Consider the following 23,352-nt stretch of genomic DNA (forward strand, 5'->3'; position numbering starts at 1 on the left):
TCACAAATTGTTCCTAAATGTATGCCTTTCACAATATCTCCTGGTCATATGATTTCCTTGTATATGTGCCTTCTGTGTGTCTTCCCAGCTCAAATGTGTTCCCTGCTTATATGTCCTCCTCTGCTGATGGTATGTTTATGGAAGAATGAAACCTATGTAGAGGGTTGGGGGCCATTTTTCTTGTTTCTATATCAGTTATACTAGTTGATAAAATGATTTTTATTTTTCCTACCATCTCCTCTACACAAAGTGCCACTACTTCCTTTCTTCTCATTCTCTTCTTTTAAAAAAATGAAGTTTTATTGATACCATTTTCTAAATTTCTCTCAATAACCTTACCCTTTGCCATTTTCCAAATTGCAAAAGAACAAGATGAAATCACATCAACATCAAGAATTATCAGAGTCCTCTATATAATTATATGCCAACTCAAAAGAATAATTCCTTTAAAATATATAAAGTACTCAAAATAACAAAAGACCAAATAGAATCCTTTAAAAATTTAGTCTCTGAAAGGGATATAGAATTTGCTATAAAGAAACTACCAAATGAAGGAAAAACATTCCTGGCCTTAAGAAATTCACAGAAGAATGTTAACAAACTTTCAAAGAATAATGGATACCAATATTATACAAAATTTTCTCTAAAAAAGAGAAAGGAAACACTTTTCAGATGGCTCTTATGAGAAAAACATAATTCAAATATATCAGGTAAGGATTTTAAAAAAAAGAACTATAGATCAATGTCAGCAATGAATATCAATTTAAAAATTTTAAGTAAAATCTACTCTAATAAAAGAAATCAATTTAATCTAAGAAATCATTCTTCATGATCAAGTTGAAGAGCAGACCAGAGAATCAAAGAAACTTAAATTTCTGGGGGGGCAGAGAAAATCAAAGGCTCAGGTACAGAATCCTTTAGGAGATCATAAAGGGGGCATCAATGCATGAGAAATCAGGGATCCAGAGACCCAATATCAATGACCTCTGAAGCCCACAAGCTGGAAGGAACTTGGTTAAGAGCAAATGATTCAAAGAATTTAAGGAAAAGAATCCTAAGGGAATGGAGATACTTTCAGATATGAAGAGGACAAAAGATAGAAGGAAGTGGGTAAAATGAAAATGGTGGCCTGTAACTTTAGTAGGACACATCCTAGGAAGTGCCTATAGGACCCAAGGACCAGGACAAAAGGATAAAAGACATTGATCCCTCAATTAAAAGAGGAAGAATGGTTCTGAGACATAGGCTATAATGGTCTTATTAGCAATACCCACAACTGAGGTACTCTCTTAAGAATCTTGAGTGGGGAAGCCAGAAGGGTTCAAAGCTGAAAGTATGGCACTAGTGTCAACTAGAACAGTCACCTCTTATACCTTTATGAGCAGGGAGACATCAGCAGGAGTTTTGGGGTTAACAGGCATGGCCTTTGTATCCCTCTCCTTTTGTCATATTTTCTGTCAGTCCTCCTTGGAGCCTAGTCTTGCTGAGTGATCAGGATTGCAGGGAGGGTCCCTCATTCCCTTCTGGGTTGTTTCTCTTTTTTTTCTTTTCCTCCTCTACCATGGTCCCAATGTAATAATCTTTTCTTCATTGGCTGGGTTTTCTACAAATAAAACAAATTTCTGGTTCATTTAATTTAGGTGGTACAAGGGAAGAACAGCAAGAGTTGGATGGTCTAGTATGGTAAGGGATTGCAAGGAAAAAATTTCTCTTTTGCTTCTCTGGATTCCCTTTTATTAATTTCAGCCTCCTCTGCTAGAGTGAATGCCAACCTTGCTGCAGTCTCAAAGAGAAATTTGCCAATCAAAATCAATCAATTTGTTTAGAGATGGTAGGTGAAGATTACTAAAAGAGTAGGAAATAAACTGAATTTGTTCCAATACACTGTCATGCCAGAGACCCAATTGACATCAAAGGTTAGATGAGTTGATCATAAAATTGATAGATATATTCTGCAGGGTTTTGTGTAGTATCTCAGACCTTTGTTAAATCAATGGGTCTAGAGGGTGGAGCCAAGATGGCAGCATGAAGGCAGCATTTCCTGGGAACTCCTTCCCCCAAAACTATGAAAGCTGTCAAATTATGACTCTAGCCAAAATTTAGAAGCGGTAGAAACCACAGAAAAACTGAGTGATTTATTTTCCCAGTCCAAGATAACTTAGAAGCTCCATGGGAAAGGTGTGTTTCACCAGGACTGGGATTTGGAAAAAGAGCCTGGACCACAGCACAGCCCAGCCCAGCACAGCCAAGGTATCACCGAGAATAGCTTGAAGGGGCAGTGAGAGAACTCTGCTACACAGAATAAGTGTGGAGTGAAGAGCACCTGCCGCAGAACCTGAAGCAAGAATCGGGAGAAACCAGCCTGCACCTCCAGGGCACAGTCCACCAATGGTAAGGGGGTCAGGGGAGACTGCAGAAAGCTCTGCCCTCCCTGGGGCAGGACTCTGCTGTTTACACACACTCAGATCCAGGTTGCGTTTTGGTCTTCTATACTAAGATAGCAACAGGGATCCTCCTCACAGCTCCAGGGCAGAGGGAAATGCTGTGGTCATCTACATATCAAAGCACAGGCAAGACAACATAAGACCTTGAAGGAATAAAGGTCCCAGTAGGGTGTTCCCAAAAAACCCCAAAGCCTTGGAAGTGTTGTAAATTAGTCTTGGGCTAAGAAAATGAGTAAACAGAAAAAGAAGAATCTTACCATAGAGAATTCATTTAGTCCCCTGGAAGATCAAAATACATACTTAGATGATGACAAAATCAAAGCTTCCATATCCAAAACCTCCAAGAGAAATAGAAAATGAGTTCAGACTATGTATGAACTCTAAAAAGACTTTGAAAAGCAATTAAGAGAGGTGGAGGAAAAAATTGGAGGAGAAATGAGAGCAATACAGAAAAATGAAAATCAAATCAGCAACTTGGCAAAAGAAATACAAAAAAATAGGCCAAATGGAAAAAGCAAAACAAAAGGCAAATGAAGAGAAAAATATCTTAAAAAGCTGGAATACCTTAACCAGCTGGAAAAGGAGATTAAAAAGCTCTCTGAAGAAAATAACTCCTTCAAATGCAGAATAGAATTTAAGGAAGCTGATGACTTTGCAAGAAATTAGGAAGAAATAAAACTCTTCCAAAAAAAAGCCAAAAATTAGAAGAAAATGTGAAATATCTCACTGGAAAAAATAACTGCCTGAAAAATAACTGACCTTGAAAACAGATCCAGAAGAAATAATTTCAAAATTATTGGGCTGCCTGAAAGTTATGACCAGGAAAAGAGCCTAAACTTCATTTTCTAAAAAATAATACAGCAAAATTGCCCTGAAGTCCTAGAAGCGGAAGGAAAAATAGAAATTGAGGGAATTCACCAGTCACCTCCTGAAAGAAATTCCAAAAGAAAAACTTCCAGAAATATTATAGCCAAATTCCAAAACTCCCAAGTCAAAGAGAAAATTCTAAAAGCTGCCAGAAAGAAACAATTCAACTACCATGGCTCCATAGTCAGGATTACACAGGATTTGGCAGCATCTATATTAAGGGCTCATAGGGATTGGAATATGATATTCTGGAAGGCAAAAGATCTTGGTTTACAACTGAGAATCAACTACCCAACAAAACTGAACATCCTCTTTCAGGGGAAAAGATGGACTTTCAATGAAACAGGTGACTTTCAAACTTTCCTATTGAAACAACCAGAGCTGAACAGAAAGTTTGATCTTCCAAGTACAGGATTCTGGTGAACCATAGAGGGGGTGGAAGAGAAGGACTAACTATGAGGAACTTAATAATATTGAACTATTTGTATTCCGGCATGGGAGGAAGATATTGATAACTCATATGAACTTTTTCATTTATAAGAGCTGTTAGAAGTAGCATATATAGACAGGGCACAGGAAGGAGCAGAATATAATGGTATAATATAGTAAAAAGATGGAGTCAATGAGTGATAAAGGAAAGTACTGGGAGGAAAGGAAAGGAGAGAAGGAAGTAGTTTAGATATTTCACATAGGAATCAAGACAAAGCTTTTATAATGGAGTGGAATGGGGGAAGGCAAGGGGGAATGAGTGAGCCTTCATTCTCATTAGAAATGGCTCAGAGAGGAAATAACACATACTTAATAGAGTATAAAAATCTATCTTACCCTAGAGAAAAATGAGAAGAAAGGGATGGAATAAGGGGGAATGGGGAGAGGGAAGTGGGGAATGGATGATAGAAGAGAGGGAAGATTGTGGGAGAGGATACTCAGATACAACATACTTTTGGACAGGGCCAAGATGAAAGGAGAGAGAGAATAGAATAAATGAGAGTAAGGAGGAATAGAATGGAGGGAAATTCAGCTAGTAATAGCAACTGTGGGAAAAATATTGAAGCAACTTCTCTGGTGGACTTAATGAACTTACCCCAGAGACAGAGCCATTGGAATCTGAACACAGACTAAAGTACATTTTTTTCTTTTTCTCACTATTCTTGAGGTTTCCCATCTTCTTGGGGGGGGGGGGTTATGTTTACTCTTATAACAAAATCATCGTGATACTATAAAATAAATAAACCAAAACCATACTTAAAAAAAATCTATTGGTCTAGGTGCTGCAAGGGAAATGGTCTTAAGGGGCAAGTTGGTAATACTTTTTACTTTGGTCCTCCATGTCTCAATCAATCTTTAGGTCCTCTCTGGTTCTTCCCATTTAACTTTCTGACACCAATTCTTAGTTTCTCCCCTCCTTTATGGTACAGAACAGAACAAGATTGATACACTTCACTTAACAAAGGCAATCATGAGTTGATACAGATCCAGAAAACAGGTCTATATGAATATACGAATACAGTCTATATGAATATTGTCAGAACTTCCCAGTAAAGCCTATAGGATCCTCCCTAGGAATAGGTTACTACTTGGCAATAATCTGGTGTTCTCTATGCTGCCAGTGCTTGAAATCCTAGGTCTTGATTGAGTTAGTATCCTTGGGTTTTCCCCTGTGAAATGTTTGACTTTTACTTTGAAGGGAACATAGAATTAAGGGAGCTGAAGGAGTCTATGGGTAAGAGTGGGTATATTTTAGGTGCTCAGGTAGTTTGGTAGTTCTTAAGGAAAAGGTTTTCAAATGATTTAAATTTCTTCTTCACTGATTCAAATTCAGACCCATACACAGGTGTGAGTGAACTCTGATGGAATGCTATACAAACAAAACATTAAGGGATGAAAAATATGCCCTGGGAGAAGGAGGAAGGGAGATGTAGAATGGTAAGCTATCTCCAAAAAGGGGCTTTAACAATAGAAAGAAAGATGGGGAGGGATGAAATACTTGAACCTGGTGAGAATTCTCTCACCAGAATTGGCTCAAAGAGGGAATAACATACATATTCAGCTTGGTATAGAAATCTGTTTTACCATATAGGGAATCAGGAAAGAGGGGGATAAAGGAGGAAGCTAATACAAGGGAATATGGATGAGGGGGTTGTTGGTCAGAAGCAAAAACTTTTGAGGAGGGACAGGTAAAAGGAGAGAAAGAATTTTAAATTGGAAAGAAAGGTGGGATGGAGGGGAAATGCATGACTAGTAATCATAACTGTGACTGAATGGGATGAACTCACCCATAAAACAGAAGCAAACAGTAGAATGGATTAAAAACCAGAATCCTATAATATGTCGTTTACAAGAAATACTTGAAGTAGAGAGACAAAAGGAATAAAAGTAAGAGATTAGAGCAGAATCTATTATGCTTTAGCTGAAGAAAAAAAAGAAAGCAAGTATATCAATCATGACCTCAGACAAGCAAAAGAAAAAAATATATCTAATTAAAAGATGTAACTAGGAAAACTACATTTTGCTAAAATGTACCAGAGACAATGAAGTAACGTCAGTACTAAACACATATGCACCAAATGTTATAGCATCCAAATTTTTAAAGGAAATGTTAAATGAGTTAATGCATAGTTAAACTAAACTAGTGAGTGACCTCAATTTTCCCTTTTAGATAAATTTAAAATTAAATATAAACAAAAATAACAAGAAAGAAGTTAAGGAGATAAATAAAATTTTAGAAAAATTAAAAATAATAGACTTCTGGAGAAAGTTGAATGAGAACAGAAAGGAATATACTTTTTTCTCAATAATACTTGGAGCCTACACAAATATTGATCATGTAAATAAAAAACACAAACACCAAATGCAGGAAGGCAGAAATAATAAATGCATTATTTTCAGACCACAATGCAATAAAATTATACTTATTAAAGGACCATAGAATCATAGATTAAAAATTGTTTAGTGGTGTAGTCAATAGAACACTGGGCCTGGAATCAGATAATTGTTGGGGTTTTTGTTGCTGCTGAATCATTTCAGTTATGTCCAACTCTCCATGACTTCATTTGGGGTTTTCTTGATCCACTAGTTGGAGTGGAGGAGAGTGGAGTAAAAGTCTGAAGTCAAATTGTAACTCAGCTCCCTCTGACTCCAGAGACAGTGGTCTATCCACTGTAACACCTAGTTACTCCAAAGTCAGGAGACCTTCTTTGAAGTCAGGAGGATCTGAGTTCAAGTCTGATCTTAGACACTAGTTATGTGTCCCTGGACAAGTTACTTAACCTTGTTTGCCTCAATTTCTCATCTGTAAAACAATCTGGAGAAGGAAATGACAAACCACTCCAGTGGAGGGTTGGATATGATTGAAGAGAATTGAAGAAAACAATAAAGAATGAGTAGTCCAAAGAGCAAATCATAGGAACAATCAATAATTTCATTAAAGAGAATGACAACAAATGAGATAACATAACAAAATTAATGGGATACAGCTAATACATGACTCACAAGTAAATTTATACCTAAATTTTTAGTTTACATCTATAAAATAAAGTACAGATCTGAACTGGGCATGCAACTTTAAAAAACTAGTAAAAGAGATATTAAAAATCCCCAATTAAACAACAAATTGGAAATTCTGAAAATCAAAGACTAGATTAATAAAACTGAAAGCAAGAAAATGAGTGAATCAAAGTAGAAGATGGAGGGAAAATACTTATCAAATAGTTAAATTGTTGATTAATTTGATTTGAAAAATGAAGAAAACCAAATTACTAATATCAAAAGTGAAAAATGAAATTAAAATGAATATTAGGAGCTATTTGGCCAATTATATGCCAATAAATCTAACAACCTAAAAAAAGATGAATATGAATATAAATTGCTTAGGTTAATAGAAGAGGAAATGAAATATTTAATCAACCCTATCTGGAAGAGGAAATCGAATGAACCAACAATGATCTCCCTAAGAAAATATCTCTAGGATCAGATGGATTTCCAAATTAATACCAAACATTAAAAAAATAATTTCAATATTTTATAAACTATTTGAAAAATGGGAAAAGAAGAAATCCTACAATACCTTTTATGACACAAATACACGTGCTGATACATAAACCAGAAAAAGCAAAAAAGAAAATTATAGACAAATTTCCCTAATGAATATTAATACAAAAATTTTAAATAAAATAAAATACTAGCAAGGAGATTACAGCAATATTATTGCAAAGATTATACAGTATGACCAGATAATATATATATATGTATATAATATATATATTATATATAATAATATATATATATACACATAGGAATAAAGGACTGGTTCAATTTTAGGGAAAACTATCAGTAAAATTTACCATATTAATAGTAAAACTAACAAAAACCATACAATTATCTCAATAGATACAGAAAATGCTTTTGACAAAATATAACGCTCATTCCTATTAAAAAAAAACACTAGGAACCCTAGAAATAAATTGTTATTTTCCATCTATCAAAAATTTTCTAGAATAGGTATTAGCTAGAAGTCTTCCCTAAGCTCAGGGTGAAGCAAGTTAGAAACACAAACTATAGCAATAAGAGAAGAAAAAGAAATTGAAGGTATTAGACTAGGCAATAAAAAAGAAAACAATTGCTCTTTGCAGATGATATTATGGTATATTTAGAGCATCTTAGCAAATCAACTAAAATTGACTGAAACAATAACCAGGAAAGTTTCAGGATATAAAATAAACCCACATAAATCATCAACATTTATATATATTATATATATATATATATATATATATATATATATATATATATATATATATATATCCAGCTAAACCCAACGAGAACTAGAAAAAGAAATTTCATTTAAAAAGACTGCAGATAATATAAAATACTTGAGAGTTTACCTGCCAAAACAAATCCAGAATTATATGAGCACAATTGCAAAACACTTTTCTCACAAATAAAGTACATATAAATAATTGGAATATATTCATTGCTCTTGGATAAGTCAAGTCAAAATTAAAAAATTAGTTTTTAATAGACACTTGTTAGTTATGTGTCCTAAATCTGTTCATTCAGTATCATACTAAATGACCAAAATATTTTATAGAGCTAGAAAAAATGACAAAATTCATTTAGAAGAACAAAAGATCAAGAATATCAAGAGAATCAATGAGAAAAATATATGAAGAAAGGTAGTCTATCCATAAAAATTTTCAAACTACTTTATAAAGCTACAATTACCAAAACTATCTGGTACTGGTGGACTAGATTAGTTAGGTACCTAAAACACAATAGTTAATTACCATAGCAAGCTAAAATTTGATAAATGCAAAGATCCAAACTTTGGGGACAGAAACTCACTATCTGACAAAAACTGCTGGGAAAACTGGAAAATAGTATGGTGGAAATTAGGTATAGAACAACATTATACCAAGATAGTCAAAACAGGTACATGATTGACAAATAAAGGATGATACCATTAAGCATGAATAGTTTTCCTATTGGATCTATGGATAAGGGAAGAATTTAAGACCAAACAAGATATAGAAAGCATTATAAAATGTAAAATAAATGATTTTGACTATATAAAATTAAAAAGTTTATGCAGAAACAAAACCAATGCAACCAAAATTAGAAGAAAAGCATAAAACTGGAGAAAAATTTGCTATGATAAAGGCCTCATTTCTCAGATCTATAGAGAATGGAGTCAAATTTACAAGTCATTACACAACTGATATATGGACAAGCAGTTTTCAGATGAAGAAATCAAAGTTATTCATAGTCATATGAAAAATTAAAACAACTCTGAAGTACCACTTCACACCTATCAGATTGTTTGGGGTTTTTTTTAGGTTTTTGCAAGGCAAATGGGGTTAAGTGGCTTGCCCAAGGCCACACAGCTAGGTAATTATTAAGTGTCTGAGACCGGATTTGAACCCAAGTACTCCTGACTCCAGGGCGGGTGCTTTATCCATTGTGCCACCTAGCTGCCCCCACACCTATCAGATTGACCAATATGACAGAAGAGGAGAGTTATAAATATTGGAGGGGATGTGGGAAAATTGAGAGAAAAATTAATGCACTACTGATGGAGTTGTGAACTGATCCAACCATTCTGGGGAATAATTTGGAACTATGCCCAAGGGACTATAAAAATGTGCATATCCTTTAACCCAGAAATATCACTATTAGGCCCATATCCCAAAGAGATTTTAAAATGAGGGTAGATGGGAGAAGGGATCTACCTATACAAAAATATTTATAACAGTTTTTTTGTGCTGACTAAGAATTGGAAATTGAGGGGCGGCTAGGTGGCGCAGTGGATAAAGCACCAGCCCTGGAGTCAGGAGTACACCTGGGTTCAAATCCGCTCTCAGACACTTAATAATTACCTAGCTGTGTGGCCTTGGGCAAGCCACTTAACCCCATTTGCCTTGCAAAAACCTACCAAAAAAAGAATTGGAAATTGAGGGGATGCCCATCAATTGAAGAATGACTGAACAAGTTGTGGCATAGGATTGTGATGGAATATCATTGTGTTATAAAAATGACTAATATGAAAATGTTTTACATGATTGAACATAAAGAACCTATATCATATTACTTACCCTTACATGGAGGGAGGAGGGAAGGAAAGGAAAGAAGGAGAGAATTTGGAACGCAATTTTTTAAATAAATGTTAAAAATTGTTTTTATATGTAATTGGAAAAATGAAATTTTTTTTTTAAAAGAAACACTCCAAAGATGTCATCCTGTCAGGGGATTCTAGCAGAGAGCAAGGGAAATGAGAAAAATCTCAATCTAGATCTCTTGAGCATTCGTTCAGATTGGACAGTTAGATATCCTTTACTCTCTGAACACTTACTATATGCTAAAGTCTTAAAATAAATGGTCCCTAAGCTCTTTTCTGGACAGCTAAATGGCATAGTAGATTGAGTGCCAATCTTGGAGTCAGGAAGACTCATCTTCCTGAGTTCAAATCCAAGTGTGACCTTGAACAAGTCATTTAAGTTAGTTTGCCTCAGTATCCTCATCTGTAAAATGAACTAGAGCAGAAATTGGCTAATTAATCCAGTATCTTTGCCAGGAAAACCCTAAATGGGGTCATAAAGCTCAGACACAACTGAGCAAACAGATGCTTTTCCATTCATTTATTCATTCTAAGTAACCTTGAGCAAGTCACTTTAATGAGCCTATTTAGTTGTCATTTTAAGTCCTTTAGAATTCTAAATCTGTGGTCTTGGGTCTCCAGATTATTTTTACCAAGGTTAATTTGACTTTTACTCTGAAATTAAATATTCCCCTCTTGGAACCAGTTAAGACAAAGGTCATAGAAATTGCAGCATTTCCCCTATGTTTGGTTTCACTTTGGAAAGTGAAAGCAGCTGCAGAAAAACAGAAATAGACTGAAAGAAGTAGAAACAAGTAAAGAGAGAGAGGGAGGAAGGAGCTGATAGATAGAAAGGAAGGGCAGGAGAAAAGGAGAACCAACCCACAATTACTGTTCCTCCCAGACCTCCCATCCCAGCGCTGACTATAAAAAAGGGGACCAAGAAGATGAACAGCTATTCCAGTTTTATTCTAATCAGAGACCTGACCTCTTTGTAAAGCTTGAAGGTACAGTATAGTTCTTCTCGGTAGGTGGGAGGGTGGGAGGGAATGAGAGTGGAGAGGGCATTTGACATCTAAGGACCTGGCAACTGGTTTCCTGGTCCCCACTACAGAGTGACCTGCTGCCACTAGGGGCTAGCAGCCACATAAATGTATATGGATATGAGGTGGGGCAAGGGAATTAAGGTTCTTAATAAGTATTGGTTGTTTCATTTTACATGTCTAGAAGGATTTGGAGTAGATTATTTCTAAGGTTTGGGAATCTATGCTTTTGTTCTTTTATCCCTGAAGGATTAGTGGAAACTTGAATGACAAATACTCTTCCCAGAAACCTTACCTGAGCCCTTCTATCTCTCCTGTCTCTTCTTCCTAGACAATTAGATCTGGCCCTTTCCTTTACTTTAATCACATTATAACTTGTGCCATATTTAATTGTGTAAATGTGTCATTTGCCCAATTAGACTGTCTGCATATTGAGAGCAAGGTCTGTGAATTTTTTGTCTTCATATCCCCAGCAGTGAATACAAGGACCCAGACAAAGCAGGGGCTTAACTAAGTCTGTTTTTGATCTTGATGGGAAGGCTTACAAGTCATATTAGATTGAGTACACTGAGGCATTCAATGTGGAGTAGTGGATAGGGCAAGAGACTTAGAATCAAGAAGTTCAGTTCAGTTGTGTCTGACTTATTGTGAACCCCATTTGATTTTTCTTGGCTAAGATACTGGAGTGGTTTGCCATTTCCTTCTCCAGCTCATTTTACAGATGAGGAAACTGAGGTAAACAGGGTTAAGCAATTTGCCTGAGGTTACATGGCTAGTGTCTGATGAATTTTCTTGACTTCAGACTCAACCCTCTATCCCTCGCACCTAGCTCCCCAGGCAAGAATCAAGAAGACCTAGGCTCAAATTTCACTTTACACACTTTATTGCTATGTGACCCTGAGCAAGTCATTTACCCTCTGTACCTCCATTTCTTCATCTGTAAAATGAGGGGTTTATATTTGATGGTGTCTAAGTTGTTCTCTTCCAATTCTAAATCTATGACCTTGTGAAAGGCTTAAATCAACTCTTTAGGAATTTACTGAGGTTTGTGTTGGAAATGGAAATCTTCCTGGAGGAAATGGTGACCTGATCTTCAAGAGAGAGGTAGAGTAATATTCTGAAAGAAAAAAAGGACTAATCTGTGTTTTCTGTGTGATAAGCAACTTTCTCCCTTCCCCATCCAAAGCTGTTTCTTTGTCTATACATAAAATAAGGATAATAATTTTTGCATTACCCATCTTATAGGGTTGTTATAAGGAAAATACTTTTTAAGCTGAATAGGACCTTAGAGGCTATTAAGTCCAAGTCCAACACTTTGTCTTTCTTTTTTTTTCTGGTGAGGCAATCAGGGTTAAGTAACATGCTCAGGGTCACACAGCTGATAAATGCCAAGTTTCTGAAAGCCTATCCACTGGGCCACCTAGCTTCCTTTGTTCTATGAATTTTTTGAGAAGATATTAATGGACCTTTTTTGGAGGAGGAGGACATCACTGTTACTAAATTCTAATTCTTAACCCCTCTCCCATCTCCCATTAAATAAAAGAAAAAACTTTTAACAAATAAACAAAATCAAACAAACAAAAAAGAATTCACATACTATCTATGTCCAAAAATGAATGTCTATGTACCTTATGTCCATCCATCCTGTTAGGATTTGGGTAATATACTCCATCATAGATCCTTTTAAGACATTGTTGGTCATTGCTTTGATAAAAGTTCTTAAATTTTTCAAAATTGCATTATTTCAAAATAGCATTACTGACCTTATATAAATTGTTCTCCTGATTTTGCTTCTTTATGTAAATTCATACTGCCTGGTATTCTCTGAAATGATCTCTTTCAGAAGTTCTCACAATATAATAATATGCTATTATATGCCATTTATTCACCACAATTTGCTCAGTCATTCCCCAATTGGCTAAAAAGAACTCTAAGGTATCCCTTTAGATTCTTATTCTTTTTTCTTCTCCCCCCCCTTTAATCCCACCTTTTATCATTAAAAAGTGTATTTTGTTCATGATTATTCCTCTCTAGAATTACCTTCTAACTATATTCCTCCTTTTTTCCCTAGTAAATTTGATGTATTTCTACACCAAATTCTTAGTATTATGTGTGTGTATATATTTGTATTGAACCCTCCATTATCTATTCATTTAATCTGATGTTAACTTTTCCTACCCCTTCTATATTATTGTATATTTTTCTTCTTACTCATCCCAATTTTAAGAAAACACAAGTGACAATCCCTTCTTTTTCCCTTTCTACATTTGTCTATTCTTCCTTATACACTCCCTTCTATTTTCCCTCTATAGACCCTCAGAACAGAATCAAATTCACCCATAAGTCCTCCCTTTTTCTTATTTAATTCCCTTACTATCCTTTGAAGACACTAATATTCTGAGAGAAACTTGTTTTTTCTTTCCCTATTAGAATATTAGCCCTACATCACACTACAACTTCTTTTAATTCTTCAAACAAATTTATTTTTCTTGGTTTTTTAAACTTCTCATGATTTTATTTCAAAGTTCCTACTTTGGTCCTCTGGTCATCAGAAATGCTAGAGACTCCCCTATTCCTTTGAATGTTCATTCTCTTTTTTGCCATTGGATTATATTCAGTTTTGTAAGTTAAATTTTTCTTGATATCAACATCTTTTTGCCTTTCAGAATCTTATATTCTAAGATCTTTCCTCTTTCAGCAGAAGTTAAAAGGTCTTATGTATTACTGATTGTAGGTCCTTGGTACCTGAATTGCTTTTTATTTTTTTGGATGTTTGTAGTACTTTTTTGATGTGAGAGTTCTATATTTTAGTTAATATCATTTCTGGAACTTTTCCTTTTAGAGGTCCTTTCACGAGGTGATAGGTAGATGCTATCTCCTCTTTATCCTCTAGTTCTAAGTCTGGGCAATATTCACGTACAATTTCTTGAAATATAGTGTCCAATATTTGAGGAGAAGAGTCATAGTTTCCAGGGAGTCCAACGATTTTTTAACTGTATTTTTATTTTGCTAAATATTTCTTAATTATATGTAAAAAATATTATATTTAAAACATTTAAATATTACATTAAATACATTTCAAATGTTTTTGAATTATAATTTCTCTCCTTTCCTTCCCTCACCCATCCCTTGAGAAAGCAAAAATATAAATCAGTTATGTATGAATATGATTTTAATTACATGTAAATATTTTTATTACATATGAAGTCATAAAAATATATTTACATATTAGTCATATTACAAAAGAACACAAATAAACACAAGAAAGATGAAATTTTTTTAAAGTGCACTTAAAATTCATCAGTTTTCTCTCTGGAGATAGTATTTTTCATCATGGATCATTTGGAATTTTCTTGGATCATTGTCTTGATCAGAGTAGCTAAGTTTGGCACAGTGGCTCATTGTTACAATATTGCTATTACTGTGTATATTGTTCTCCTGGTTTGGTTCACTTCACTTTGCATCAGTTCAGTATTAGTCACCTCAGCTTTTTCTAAAACCAGTTGGCTCATCATTTCTTATAGCACAATAGTATTCCATCACAATTATGTCATACAACTTGTTGAGGCGTTCCCCAATTAATGGCCAACCCCTCTATTTCCAATTCTTTGCCACAACAAAAAGAACTACTATAAATATTTTTGTACACGTGGATCTTTTTTTTCCTTTTTCTTTGATCTCTCTGAGATAGAGGTATTCTCTGGGTTAAAGTATATGCACAGTTTTTAAAACCCTATGGGTATAGTTCTGAATTGTTTTCTAGACTAGTGCAACTAGTCTAGAAAATAGTTGAACTATTCTAGAAAATAGTTGGACCCTGCCAGTGTTTCGTCAGTGTCCCAATTTTTCTGCATCCCTTCCAGCATTTGTCATTTTCCGTTTCTGTCATATTGTTCAATTTGATGCATTTCACTAATCAATAGTGACTCAACATTTTTTGTGTGATTATTGATAAGATTTGATTTTTTCTTCTGAACACTTGACTGTTCATATACTTTGACCACATTAATTAGTGAATGATATGTATTTTTATAAATTTGGCTCATTTCCTTATATATTTGGAAAAAAGAGGCCTTTAGCAGAGAAACATGCTGTAAATTTTTTCCATTTCCTACTAGCTACATTAGTTTTGTTTGAGCAAATTTATTGATTCTTAAATTATCTCTCCCTGACTGTTTTCCAAGTCAGTTTTTTTATAATTAGATATTTTACTATTTTCTATTTTTTTCAATCTTTTTTTATTTGATTATTTCTTACTATTTAATGGAATCATTGATTTCTGATTGGCCTATTCTAACTTTGGGGGATTCCTCACACTTTATCTTTCAAATTTTGCTACTTTGTCTGCTGGGCTATTCAGTTTCTTTTCAGTTCTTTTCTTGTTTCCTTTCATTTTAATTTCTTTATTTCTTGGAGGAATTTATAGAATTCTTTTGGCCAATCCATCTTTTCAATTGAGTCACTGCTTATAGCAATTATAGCTTATGGTTATGGATTTGAATTTGCAATAATTTTTTATACTTTTCGATGTTTTCTTTAATTAACTCATTTTCCTGGTTTAGTTCATAAATTGGGGCTTGATCCAAAAACCAAGCTCTTTGTCTCTTTCTGTACTTTTGGGTGGAGTGTTTGGTACTGTATGGTCTGAGTCCCTGATCAATTTAATGGAATAACAAAGAATGTGCCTTTGTCTGAAGAAGTTTTCCATGAAAGTTCAATCTTTGTCTGAACAAGTCTTCCTTTGATTGGTCCCTATTAGTTTGAGCTGCTTCCACCAGAGAACTGATAAGTGTCTAACAATTGGCTTTCCATAACTAGCTAGGTGACTGCATGGATAGAGTACTGTCCTGGAGTCTGGAGGATCTGAGTTCAAATCCAGACTCAGACACTTAATAATTGTTTAGCTGTATGGTCTTGGGGAAGTCTCTTAACCCCATTTCCTAGCAAAATCAAAAAACAAAAATGCAAGAAACAATTGGTTCTCCAAATAGCTTTAATCTATATTAACATTTTCTTAAGTCTAGAATCCAACAAAACAATAATAAAGCTCTGATTTATAGCATTTGTTGATTTCTGAGGTTTGAGTATTCACACTAAAAATGTAATAATAGGTGTGAGCTGGCTCCAGCACAACACCTCTAAGATGATAAGTGTGAAGGGATAGACTAGACCTTGTCAGAGAACCCTTTCCTTAAAATCTATAAGAGTGAGTAGAGTCAATCCACCCTATTCCCACTCTCCTTTTTATTGTACTTTGACCTACAAGCCTAAAGGAGATAAAACAAAAAGAAAAAGGATGTTCAGTTATCACAGTTCAGTCAGATTTATAAGAGCCATCGTACATACATCAAACGCAGTAAGTTAGTGAGGGTGTCTTATTACCAGCTCAAGTCTTTTTTCTATTTTTTTACTTGTCAATGAGCATCAAAGAACAAAGAAAGGCCCCCCAAAATAACCCCAAAATCCCATAATAATAATAGCTAATATTTAGTAAGTTAGTTCACTATGTTCCATCTTTGTGCATTGTGCATTAGCACTTTACAATTACCATCTTATGTGATCCTTATAACAACTCTGGAAAGTAGAAACTATTATTATTTCCATTTTATAGATAAGGAAACTAAGGCACAGTGTCTTGCCCAGGATCACACAGTAAGTACCATATTTTCCCATGTATAAGATGCACCTTAATTTGGGGGCCTGAAATTTGAAAAAAAGTATTACATAAAGTTATTGAACTCAAGTTTTATTCATCATGAAATTTAAGGAACTTCTGTTCATAGCTTTCAGGCATCTTTTGGGCAAGTCTGGTGGGTGTACGTACTTAATCCATTCCCTCTTAAGAACCTGAAGCACCAATTGTGTCCTCCTTTGAAATCAGAAACTTCTTTTTCATCAGCAATTCTTCTTGCCTCATGCTGAACAGGAATTCCAATGGCCCTTTGCTCAGTTCCCTCTCTAACTCAGGCCATTTGGCTGACTTGCCTCTCATGGCCTTCTGCTATGGTGTTTTCAGTAGGGTTTCTTCTTCCCATATCCAGTCTTGGATTGTTTTCTCAGTTGGAGGAGGACCAAAATGACATTCAGCATCACAATTTCCATTCACTTTTGCAAACTGGATCACTTTTAAATTGAATTATAGCACTAATGACCATCTTTTCTGAGCCATTTCTGGGCAGAACATGGCAAAATGTAATCTAATATGCCAGTAACATTCAAAATAATGAGCGCAAAGACAACAAGTGAGAAATGGAAATAAAAAAATCTATAACTACTATGTAAGACACTCCCAGTTTTTAGACCCCAAATTTTTCAAAAAAGGGTGTGATTTATACATAGGGAGATATGGTATCTGAGGTGGATATTTGAACTCATGTCTTCCTGTGTTCAGTCATTCCAGGCAAGGTGCACAATTCACAGTACTACATGGCTACCCCCAAGAGAAAACTCAGATGAGTGCACTGAGAAAATAGCTCCTAATTTTATAGGTTTGAGGTTTAAAAGTACTTTATGCCCAACAGTATGTGAGCCAAGTTATGAAGATATTGTTATCATTTATAGTAGAGAAAACTGAGGCTGGGAGAGATTGGTTCAGGATCTGCTAAAAAGTAACAGAATTAGATCTCAATCTCCTGATTCCTGGTCCAGATTTTTCCTCTACTATTATTTTCCATTTAAAGAGAAATAAGAGAAGAATGAAACAGAAAAAGGAAGGAAGGAAAAGTAGAACTGGGATCCTTTAAGACCACAAGGTCCTTCTGATCCATCTCCCTAACCCTACTCTCACCCCCTAAACCAAGGACAAAGCACAGGGATGATACTCAGAAGACTTTAATCCTGTCAAGGGCCAGGGCTTACCACTGGTGTATGATCACATCTCCTGAACCAACAATATGTCCTGGCCACCAAGCCCATTGTAGTGTAGTGCACATAGACACACAGACACACAGATTACACTCAGTTTTGTCATAGATATTAGCACACACACATACCCTTCTCACCCCAGGATCATTCCCTTTCTCCCAGATTCCTCACACAGATTCCACACTCCCCACTATCACCACCCCAAAGAGGTTTCCTCAGAAGCCCTGAGGCCAGACCTCTCCCTTTACACTCAGCCCAGCCTCACCAGAGACTCTGGAAAGAATAGAAATAGTCACTGATAGGCCCAAGGCACAGACTGGAAAAAGGGAAAAGGAGGAAAGTAGAAGGAAGCCAGATAAGAGAAGTTTGGGGTAAAGAACGGGGAAGGTAGATCCATTTACCTCACTAATGATGAAACTTCATCTAAGATTCACCATGAGCTTCCTGCCTTTGGTACAATTAGTTCATCAATCTTTCAGATCCTCAGTCCATCAGTCTATTATTTTTTTTTTGGACAAGGCAGTGGGGTTAAGTATCCTGCCCAAAGTCACAGAACTAAGTAAGCATTGTGTCTGAGGTGGGATTTGAACTCAAGTCACCTGACTCCAGAGTCGTTGCTCTATCCCCTGCATCACCTAGCTGCCCCAGTCCATTACTTTTCAATCCATCAGCCTATCACTCTCTGTCTGTCATTATAACAGGAAGTCTGTCAGACAAAAGAAGTATTCCCTGAGTATATTAGAGTATGTTATGAAGGAGACAGAAAAAAATTATATCATAGTCCCAACCCTTAAAAATGTCATCCAATCAAAAATTAAGCAACAGGGCTTCAAAGAGAAAAATAAAGTATCTCTTCTTGAGAGGATTATACTCTTAAGGGGAAATAAGATGTACGTGTGTGTGTGTGTGTGTGTGTGTGTGTGTAATGCAAAAGCACAGAGAGAAGATAGAATGTTGAATTGAGGAAATTCAAAGTCAGTTTGACAAAACTGAAGAGTATATGAAGGAAAGTAGATATACAGCAAGCCTAGAAAGCCCAGCTGGGAAAAGTTTCTTAACGTCAAAGGGGTTGGAACCAGATCCTATGGCCAATTAAGAGCCACTGGTGCTTTTTTAGCAGCAGAGTGACAAAAAATAGACCTATATTTAGGGATTTAAAATAATAATACCTAACATTTTATAACTCTTTGAGGTTTATGAAGTACTTGGCATATTAATTTTGCAACTTTTTGGAGAAAGGATTGGATGGGGGGAGATGTGAGGCAGGAGTATGCTATTGCAATAGATCAGATAAAATCTATTGGTCATGTGAGTGGCAAGGAGGAGATGGAAGTAAGAGATGTTCTGAAAGTACACAAGACAGCTGCCAGGTGTCTTGCACAGAACAAAAAGTGCTACAGAGACACAGTGAGATGGGACCCCAGGAGGCTCTTTTCTTACTAAGAGGTTATAGGAGCTTTTAAGTCTTAGCTACTGAGGGAGGATCACTTCTGTGATTATTCTGGGTGAATAAAAGGATAAAAATGTTCCTCAACAGAAGTAATTAGGATAGATTTAGGGAACAAAAATATGCTACATTTTTGGATATGTGATGATCAACTGTGATCTTAGAAGGAAGATCTCTTTTCTAAGAATGTAAACCATGATTTTCTAGGAAGAGATAATCTCTGAGCTAGGCCTTAAAAAGACAACTAGGATTCAGATAGTGGGAAAGGGAGGGGTGGGAAAGGCATCCCAGGAAGGAGGGACTAATAGGACAAATAGTAGCATTAAATTCCATTTTCATATTCATCATATTCATCATTTTGTTCTTAGGTTCAAAGTTTAGCCCTGTTAGGTAGGAAGTGTTATAATCACCCTCATTTTACAGATGAGGATCTCAAATCAAGAAAATAATTTTTTTGTCCACAATCCCACAACTAGTTAAATGTCACTAGTCAATTGGCTCTCAAATCTAGTTCTGCTGACTGCTAATTAGACTGGTCTGCTAAGGGATCAGCACTTTGGTCAATGTGGCTAAAGAATCAAATGAAATCCGGTCTCAGACACTTAATAATTACCTAGCCATGTGGCCTTGGGCAAGCCACTTAACCCCATTGCCTTGCAAAAACCTAAAAAAAAAAAAAAGAAGAAGAAGAAGAATCAAATGAAACTGAGGGAGCAGCATGATCTGGGTGACTAGAAAAGTGAGGTGGGTTTTGACTGTGGAGGCACCAAAAGCTAGGTGAAGCTAGCTTTGGATTTGAGCCTGTAAGCAACTGAAACTGAAGAAGCTAGTGGAACAATACCATGATCAGACATGTTAGGCATTATGAAGCAGCTTTAAGCAGCTGACTGAATGCACCTTTGAGCTTTCTTTTGCCAAATCTACTCCATATCTGAGCCCCTAACCTTTGTGCCCCAAGCAGCTATCCTGGACGTCTTATCTATTCTTTTTCCATATCCTTATACTTGATGACTTCACCTACATAGCCAGCTAATACCTTGGTGCAAATGACTTCTAGATCTATAGGATCTCTCTCCTGAGGTCCAGTCCTGCAAGACCCACTGCTTATTCGACATCTATCTCTAAATTGACATCCCAGAAATGCATCAAATTGAATACATCCAAAATGAAATTCATTATCTCCTATACCCTCATCCTCACTATATGCTACTTCTTTATTTCTATTGAGATCAGTACCTTCCTTTCAATTGTTTCCCTTTCCCTTTACCACCAACCTCCCATATCCAAACAGTTGCCAACTCTTATCAAGTCTACTTCCAAAACATCTTTAATATCCACCTCCTCAACACTCATGGATTGCCACCTCAGTTCAGGCACTCATTATGTCTCAATTTGAATATTACTACAGAGTTAAGTGGTTTCTAGACTTCTAGACTGTCCTTTAAACAAGCCATCTTCTCTTTCATAAAGTAGCCAAAACAATCTTATTCAAGCAGTCTGACCTTGTCATTTGTTATTGTTCATCTTTCACTTTCAAAGAGTATCAATGACATCACAGGTGATGTCTTGACTTGTTTATGAACCCCAAATGGGATCACAAAGAGCTGGACGTGACTGAACTTTGTCACTAAACCCTTTATCTTTTAACTCCAGTCTACCTTGGTAGGACTCTTTCACATAACCCTAAATCAAATTCTCTCCATATCCTGAATCCAAATGTTTAGTTACTTCTCCTTGAACTCAGCCTTCCATCAGTTACCTCCACTTTCTACTTGCTTCCACCTCTGAAAATCCCTATCCTCTTTCAAGGTTCAGTTCTTCTCCCACCTACCCTGAGAACCCTTTCTGATCCCTCTTCTTGTTTGAGCTTTTTCCCTACTCGAAGCATTCATACTGGGTGGCTAGGTGGCGCAGTGGATAAAGCATCGGCCTTGGAGTCAAGAGTACCCGGGGTCAAATCCGGTCTCAGACACTTAATAATTACCTAGCTGTGTGACCTTGGGCAAGCCACTTAACCCCATTTGCCTTGCAAAAACCTAAAAAGGAAAAATTCATATTTATGTATTTTTACATGTTATATCCTCCAATAGAATGTAAGTTTCTTGACAAGAACTATTTTTCTTGCTTCTATATCCCTAGAGCTTAGTCACACAAAGTAGACACTTTATAAAAACTTGTTAAAAAGGCTCAGTCTTCCTCTCCCCGTTCCTCCGAGTTGGGCTGGGCCGGGCGCGCGATGGCCGGGCAGGAGCAAAGCCGGCCCGGGACGCCTCGTCATGGGGCTCCTCCTTCGCCTTCTGCGCCCTGGGCTGGGTGCGTGTGATCCTCGATTATTAGCAAATGGACTTGGAACCCTTTCAACAGTTCCAGCAACCAGCCATTCAAATGATACCCAGTCAGAAGAACCTACAAAACCTATTGGTCGTTATCCTGTTCCATATAAAAAGGAACTACCTTTTGATATAGTGGAGTTTATGGAAGAGGTAGGAAAAAAGACTGGATTTTTACCAAATGTCTTTAAAGCATTAGCACATCGAATTCAGAGCATTTTTTGCTTACTACAATGCCATTATCAACAAAGAAACAGGTCGTCTCAGCAAGGCTGATAAAGAACTCATCATCGTAGCCACAAGTGCTAGTAATAGGTGTCCCTACTGTGTAATTGCTCATAGTGCTCTACACAGGATATATTCTAAAAATGCCATTCTGGCTGATCAGGTCATTGTTAATTGGAAGAAGGCTGACTTATCACCTCGAGAGTTGGCTATGCTAGAATTTGCTCTAGCTGTTAGTCGGGCTGATGACATAACAGAAGAACATTTTAAAAAGCTGGAATTGCAAGGTTTTGATCAGGAAGATGCCTGGGACATAGCTTCTATTTCGGCCTTTTTTTCCATGTCTAACCATTTTATTGACCTGATGCCCAACAAAGAATTTTATTCATTGGGTAGAAAAAATAATCAAGATGTGTAAGAGCATGTCCACCACAGATGCACCATAAGATGTATGTATTTATTTTATTTGTGCAAAATATGGTGTGTCTAGTAATAGTTTCCCCTTAATGTTTAGTTTATATACACATATTGGGAAATAAACTAATTTATTATTTTACCTGAAAATACTGGTTTTCCTAAGTTCATCACAGTTAATGGTACTTTGTTGAAATGATGAAATTTAGCACTTGTGTAAACATTGATAATTCTGAAGCTCTTCTACCCATAAAGGAAGCTATCCTAAATATTTTTATTATGAAAAAAATTACCTTCATTTTCAACTGTCTCTTCCACTTTATCCTTCCCATAGCATTCCCAAATAAAAAAAAAAGTAAGTCCATCAATCAGTACATTGGCTGAGTCTAACAGTATATACAGTATATTCAGTCTCCAACCTCTTCTATGAAGGGAGGGAGGGACATCTATTTTCTGAACTCCTTTCTCAGGCTAAGCTTAAATTGACATTGCTGTCATTATATACATTATTTTGCTGATTCTGCTGCCTTCATAAGTCTTCCTAGGTTTCTCTGAGTTCTTTGTTTTGCTGGTACAATAATAATATTCCATTATATTAATATACTATACCATATTGAACCATTTCTTGATAATTGTGTTGTTATACTGTTACTCTAGAAAGAGCATTCAAAGGAAAGGGAAACAGATGAGACTCAGGGAAATTCTAAGAATGTATAACCAACTGGATCAAATGTGCCATTGTAATTTAAGCCCTGAGGGTTTAAAACTGTCATTTTCCAATAGCAGTTAGATGAAAAATGAGTCTGTTCAAAGTATAAACACATTACAGTTCTTTTCTGAAGTATATTTACTGTCAAATGAAAGACATGTCAACATGAGTAGACCAATTTTAAAAAAACATTTAACCTATTTTAGGATACCTCTTCCAGTCCCCCTACCTTTTTAAAAAACAAAAAACAAACCTTTCAATGACACCTGATATAGAGGTGTACTGAATGCCTTCTTTCTCAGCTGACCAACCTCCAGTGACTTACTAACAGATTGTGAAATTGGTTATTTAAGTAGGATTTTAATCATAAATAACCTATTTTAGGTTTAAATAAGGGTTGTTTGAGAGTAGTAGGAC

General features: G+C 35.9%; 1 protein-coding gene and 1 long non-coding RNA gene across 4 annotated transcripts in view; one reads left to right on the forward strand and one right to left on the reverse strand.

The window, feature by feature from the left end:
* The window catches only part of LOC141506406 (uncharacterized), a 110,727-nt gene that overhangs the window by 42,013 nt on the left and 45,362 nt on the right, over window positions 1–23,352 (reverse strand). The gene's annotated exons all lie outside the window — the stretch shown is intronic.
* EXOC3L4 (exocyst complex component 3 like 4) overlaps window positions 1–23,352 on the forward strand; it is an 81,962-nt gene that overhangs the window by 3,886 nt on the left and 54,724 nt on the right. Inside the window, exon 1 of one of the 3 annotated variants that reach the window (XM_074213164.1) lies at window positions 9,667–10,910. The exons of 1 other annotated variant lie outside the window; for it this stretch is intronic. The gene's annotated coding sequence lies outside the window, so the exon portion shown is untranslated. Of the gene's footprint in view, window positions 1–9,666; window positions 10,911–23,352 lie in introns of those variants that run through there. One more of the 3 variants, XM_074213163.1, reaches the window with a different exon arrangement.

This window comes from Macrotis lagotis, chromosome 1 (assembly GCF_037893015.1).
Source record: "Macrotis lagotis isolate mMagLag1 chromosome 1, bilby.v1.9.chrom.fasta, whole genome shotgun sequence".
NCBI classification, from domain to species: domain Eukaryota; kingdom Metazoa; phylum Chordata; class Mammalia; order Peramelemorphia; family Peramelidae; genus Macrotis; species Macrotis lagotis.